Here is a 6,000-nt window from a genome sequence, read left to right as displayed (position 1 = left end):
GACAGTGTGGACCTTTGAGGTTTTACTAGGGTCAGGTGGATTCTGGGAGGAACTATTGGAAGCAGTGTTCAAGACCGATTTCTGTTTGGTAGAAGGTTTTGCAAGGGTCTAGGACACTGAACCAATTACTCCATCAACATGAGGTGTAGCCTGTGACTTCGATGTCGTTGGATTGGATGATGGCCGCGAAGCATCGGGCAATAACCCATAAAAAGTGCCAGACTGAGAATAAACAAGGTCTAAGTATTGGGCACGAGCAATGGCTTGTTCTTTGGTAACGCATCCACCCATAGCTATATCGTGAGAAATTGGAGCGACGAATGACTTGGTAAACCATTCTGTTAGCAACTGATCAACAATCTCAAATTTGATCAGGTGACATCTACATCTCCATTCATGGATGTGATCGAAGATGTGCATCATAGTATCTTGCTTGAGCAATGTAAGAAAATAGGTTCCAGTTTCATAGCGAACCAACAACTGGAAATGCGTGAGGAAAGCCATGGCTAAAGAGTTGAAGTCGTGGTAAGTACTTTGAGGGATCTCGATGTACCAGTTGGCTGCAACACCTATAAGAGTTTGTTGGAAAATACGGAGATGAGGTAATATGTCATCACATGGGCTTTAGGATCTTCTTTTGCTTTCCCATCGAACTTGGGATAATCGCTCCGGGGCTTGGACGAACCGGAGGCCAGTATGGTGAATGAAGAATTGGATCATTCATGAGTTGAGACACATCTGGCAACTCTACTGTAGCCAAGAACGAAAATTGAGTATTGAAAGGCATTGGAGGTTGATAGGCGGGTCCAACCAGAGGATCTCATCCCTGCTGATAAGGATTTTGTCCTCATAGTGGAGGGTTTTGGCCATATGGCATTTGATTTGGCCCCCACTGTAGGTTACCTTGGCCATAGGGAGGATTTTGACCTTGAACGCCTTGGAATTGTCTTGCCATAGGTTGTTGATAAGCAACATACAAGTTGAAGGGTTGTTGAGCCTATTCACCTTGGACATATGGATATTGCACCTGTTGTCCTTGAACATATGGGTTTTGAACCTGTTGCCCCTGAACAAGAGGATTTTGGACCTTCTATCCTTGGACATAAGGATTATGCACTTGTTGTCCTTGGACATAGGGATTTTGGACCTGCTGCTGCAGGATTTGACCCTGACCTTGTCCCTATAAGGGTTGACCCTGTTGATATGTATATAAGGGTTTTTGTTGCCCAGCTTGGCTCTGCTGTTGTAAGGATTGACCTTGTGGTTGTAAAGGATGTCCCTCCGGCTGCAAAGGTTGGCCTTGCGAAGACATAGGCTGGGAAGTTTGTGGAGCATACTACATGGTTTGTTGAAACTATTGCGAGGGCTTCCCTTGCGGTTGTTGCAGTTTCCCTTGCTGTGGCATCATCTGTCCCTGCTACTGCGCGAACGGCCCTTGCTGCAACAAAGGTTTCCCTTGTTGTTTTAGAGGTTGTCCTTACTGCAACAGAGGTACTTTAATAGTTTGTGGAAAATTTTCGAACTATATCTGGCCATAGCCACCCGAAAAAGTGGATGGACTAGGTTGAACATATTGTTTAGGCTAAAGGACGTAAGGCATATTGACCATTCCTTGAGAACCATATGGAAGATAAGGAGCTTGGTACTAAACCTGACCCTCATAAGGCTGTTGATACTGGAAATTACTTGACCCAGGCGAACCAACGGGATTTTGGACCTATTGGTACTAGACATTTCTCGATCCAGCAGGACCAGCAAGGTTTTGGATAACATCAGAAGAAGGTTGGTTCATCCCAACCATGTGAGTCTGTGAGCTACTCACGTTGGTTATGCCTAACATCATGGAAATACTCAAATTCTACCCCCCAGTTGGTGGCACCGCTGGGCCACTTACTGGAGGGGTCGAAGAACTGACAACAACATGCCTTGAGACCATCGGTTGAACTAGATGGGTGACTTGGACGGTCAAGACAAGAGGGTTCAGAACAGTGGGTTGCACCGGGACTGAGGTAACGGCAAAAAGCATCGCTTGTTGGGAGGTTGGGTTTTGAATGAACGGACCTGTAGTAGGCATGGTGCCAGATGCCCAAACAAGGTTGTGATAAAGTGATGAGGCACTAGGTGTACCTGAGACCAACTGTGCTAAAGTCACATAATTAGGTGCCAAATCCCGATACACACTGATGGGAATGCTTCCTGTGTAGGGGAAACCTTCAAGAGGAAATTGATGTTCTTCCTCTTCGACAGTGTGTGGAGTAGAAACTTCTAATTGATCCGGAGAGGTAACTGGAGCTTCGCCTTCGGGTTCCATAGCTGGGAACAAATGATGACAAACGATCGAAGATGTACGAGGGGATAATTCCAAAGGAACACCTGGCTGATCGTACAAATTGTATGGACATTGTGATGATATCACAATAGGGTCGAACAAAGGATTCAGAGGATATATAACCAGTCCAAGCTGACTGTCAGTAGTCGGTGAACTCTCAGGAGTCTGGATGGGATTGTCCAGAGATTCCAAGCCAATATCAATAGGTGACCTAGTATCTGAAGTAGGTGGAGGATGAGATGACAAAGGTTGAATGCTCAAAATGATTCTGAGTTCAACACCTTGGTCCTTAAGTGACTCTAGTAATTCAGGAAAAGGCTCCTCAGACAATCTTTCAGATGGAGGAGAGGAAGAGGAACTAGGTGAACCAAATGGTTCAGCCATGATGACCTTGTCTTAGTTAACAAGAAAAGAGAGATAAATTTCAAGGCTTTAAAATGTACTTTAAGGAAAACTCACGATTTGGTCTAGAAAAGACTAACAGGATGTTATAAGATCATGGGCAACAATTTTTTAAGACGCATAAATAAACTAGTGCTCTTTCATGTTTTAAGAGTCAAGAAAGAAGCAAAGATGACTCTATCACTTTCGATTGGAAACGAGCTCGAAAGGACAAGCACTCGAATGATATTTTAAGTTTAATGAGTCAAAAAGATCAAATGACTACTCCGGATGATCTAGGTAAAAAGGATTACCAGGAAATTGTGAACTACAGAATACCTCCCAGCGAACTGAGAAGTATGGGCAGGAAATCTCCCCGAATGTTGTGTTCGGTGTATCACATTTTCAAGGCGGAAGACTCGGCTTCCTATGGATAAAGGATTGCAGCCTAGAGGGGTCTCCCTTTATATACTTGACAGTACGGGGAGCACAAGTCCGTACTAGCGTTTTCTAGTGTCGAAGCTAATGACAGCTGCTAGGTTTAAAGACGTTGGAACACGTCTCTAGCCTAGACCTTATAGATATGATCATTAGGTTTCAAATGTGCCTTAGGTTAATTGAGTTCATTTTAAAGTTTATCTTGAATTATGTCTCAGTTTTCAGGCCTTAGCGATGTGACTTAGAAAGTCTTAAATGCAGCTAAATGAGACAAGACCCTTTCAATTTGATGAATTGTCTACAGTACAAAGCATAGAAAACACAATCAAATGCAAACAATCAAGAAACCGAAAGAAAAATTATTTTTCACTACTTCACTTTTTGAAAAAAATAAACTAATGAAAAAATCATTTCAATTCCTAGTTTCCTAGTAAGTACACTACAAACAGTCCTTTCAGAAGTAAAGAGAATTTTTTTTCTTTTCAAATGTAAATGAAATCCTAGTCTTCAATGATGCTAATTAGCGTAACATTTTGATGCAACAAACTAGAATTTTGTACTTTTCATGAAATGAATTTCTCATAAAACACTTCAATGAAAAAGTTTCGAGACAATCGATTCTCAAGCAAATGAAAAACAAAGAGAATTTCCTTCAAACTAATGATGCAATGATTTTACCAAAAACAAGACAAGCAATGTGATCTGTGCCAGAAAAGAGACGCTTAGACAGGCAAACGGAGCTTTTCAAACTTGTGTAATGGAGACCCAAAGCGATGAGAGAACTATAAATGAAATGCAAGGAATAGACGCACCAACAGCTTGACTCACTGAATTCACAATCAATTGAATGGATGACAACCTAGATGCCCTAGGGCCAAAAACCATCCAAGGACCCAAGAAATCAAGTGAAAATAAGGCAAGTCAACAAGCAAATAAACCAAGTGAAAAGAACCTTTCCAGTCAGGGAGAAGACAGTCTAAACAACTTACAAGGCAGAAATCAAGAGAGCAAGACACACCGGCCAAGATTTGGGATGAACCCTAATCTTCACTTACAAGCATCGGCATGACTGCCTAACTAACAACAAGCTCCAGAAGGGGTCGACGAGAATGTTTCTGAGCATATCACGCTAATCGGTGTGACTGTCAGCGAAATAAGCATGCTAAGCGAGGATGCAAAGAAAAAAAATCAAAAATCAAAAATCAAAAGTTGGGACCAGACTTGCTACTGTGAATTTCAAACCTAGAGCAATAAACAAAGAAAAGCAGACAGAACTAAAGGGAAATGGTGAAACTAGAAAAGTTCACACAAAACCATGAAATTCCAAACAAGCAAACAAAAGGATTGGTGTCCCCAGTGAAGTCGCCAATTTGTGGTGAAGTAAAATTCGAAGTTCGGACACAAACAATTCCTCTAGCCCAATAGCATGTCTAGCCACAAACAAGACATTATATGAAATATTTCCTTAGGTTATAACCAATTAAGAGGGCCTACCTCTTAGTACGCTTATATTGTTTGATGACGACCTTGCTTGCTCGCTCCAGCTATCTCTCGTTTCCTTCTTCAAACACCTAAAACAAGTAAACAACAACCATGATAATAGACAAATTGTATTCAACCTACTTAACAGGTCCAGAAAGATTAAGCCATAAACATGTGAGATGACATATTATGTAGGAAATCAATCGATAGTTGCATATATATTAAATCAAGAAGAGATTACAATCGTTGTCTTGACGTTGTTGTTCTCCTCCGACAAATCCGGGTTCCCGCACACTTCTGTTAGCATTCCATGATGGCCTCAATAATGGTCATTTTAGGGCTGTTCCCTTTAGTCTTCACACTAAACCAAATTCATACTTCTCCCTCACACACAACTAGAGAGCTACAACTATGAATAACTTACTGATTACTCCAAACTTAATTAGCACTAGCACACCAACACTAGCTTGTGCTTGGGAAAAAGGAAGGTTTATATAGCATGAATGGATGGGATATGTAGAGTCCCTACTTTACACCTCATCCTCTATCATTACCTACTGCTTTCATCACTTTCCTCTCTCTTTTACCTCATTTTCCACCCAGATCATTACATTAGTTGTCATTAAACATGATCAAGTGAGCTTTGCTAATGGATAATTGTTTTGTTTAGTTTTTGACATACTTGCAGGTATTTCGCAGCTTTCTGCTGATTCCGCAGCCATCTGCTGATTCCGCAGCCATCTACTGATCCCGCAGCCATCTGCTGATTCCGCAGCCATCTACTGATCCCGCAGCCATTTTTTTGTTCTCAAAGATCCACGTGCTATTTTGCAGAATGAGCCACGTGGGCATGTTGGAATATACATGCTCGAGGTTCCTGTGCCATCAGTTCAGCCGGCCACGTCACTTGTACCTTCGGTCAAAGGGGGTCAAGTTTCGGTCAAATAAAGATAGCTCAACGTGGATACGTAAGCTGTTTGATCACGTCGGTGGAAAAGGTGACCTGTCCATGTTTTGAAAGTCGTGGGGGACATGATCTAATGTTAGATTCATTGCCCATATCGACCAAGACCTCCAGCTTGACCACGAAGCCTATGACGTGTTAATTATATCTTTAATACGCATGACAGTTAGTTCATTTTCTGTTTTTATGTTTACGTATTAGGCCATCTTACAGGTGCCTATATATACCTGCGTCTGCGTACGCTAAGGTTACCTTTTTCAGATGCTGTAGTGTATGTATTTGTGAGAATTTTGGCACGTTTTCAAACTCTGTTTTTATAAAGAGCTGTTCCAGCACTTTTGGATTATGTATCTTTGCATATAAAGTAATGGAAACGTCATTTTGAAGTCTTAAGAGCATCTGAGTT

At 41.7% G+C, this 6,000-nt stretch overlaps 1 pseudogene; it reads left to right on the top strand.

The window, feature by feature from the left end:
* The first annotated feature begins 502 nt into the window (after positions 1 to 502).
* The window catches only part of LOC149262820 (uncharacterized), a 50,270-nt pseudogene continuing 44,772 nt past the window's right edge, over positions 503 to 6,000 (top strand).

Source organism: Pinus tabuliformis, chromosome 6 (genome assembly GCF_031772625.1).
Source record: "Pinus tabuliformis cultivar Carrire ecotype Pingquan chromosome 6, CPIR1, whole genome shotgun sequence".
Taxonomy (NCBI): Eukaryota; Viridiplantae; Streptophyta; class Pinopsida; order Pinales; family Pinaceae; genus Pinus; species Pinus tabuliformis.
This window is presented reverse-complemented; position numbering and strand designations above follow the sequence as displayed.